A 215-nucleotide genomic window follows, 5' to 3' on the forward strand; every position below is an offset into this window, starting at 1 on the left:
TCATCCTCATCCACTTCCACATTCTCATTCTCGTCCTCATCTTTTTCTCTTCCTCATCCTCATCCTTTTCCTCCTCCTCTTCCTCCTCTTCATCCTATCCTCATTCTCATCCTCCTCCTATCCTCATTCTCGTCCTCATCCTATCCTCTTCCTCTTCCTTTTCCTCATTCTCGTTCTCATCCTATCCTCATCCTCTTCCTTTTCCTCATCCTATC

Source organism: Lupinus angustifolius, unplaced genomic scaffold (genome assembly GCF_001865875.1).
Source record: "Lupinus angustifolius cultivar Tanjil unplaced genomic scaffold, LupAngTanjil_v1.0 Scaffold_559, whole genome shotgun sequence".
Lineage (NCBI taxonomy): Eukaryota > Viridiplantae > Streptophyta > Magnoliopsida > Fabales > Fabaceae > Lupinus > Lupinus angustifolius.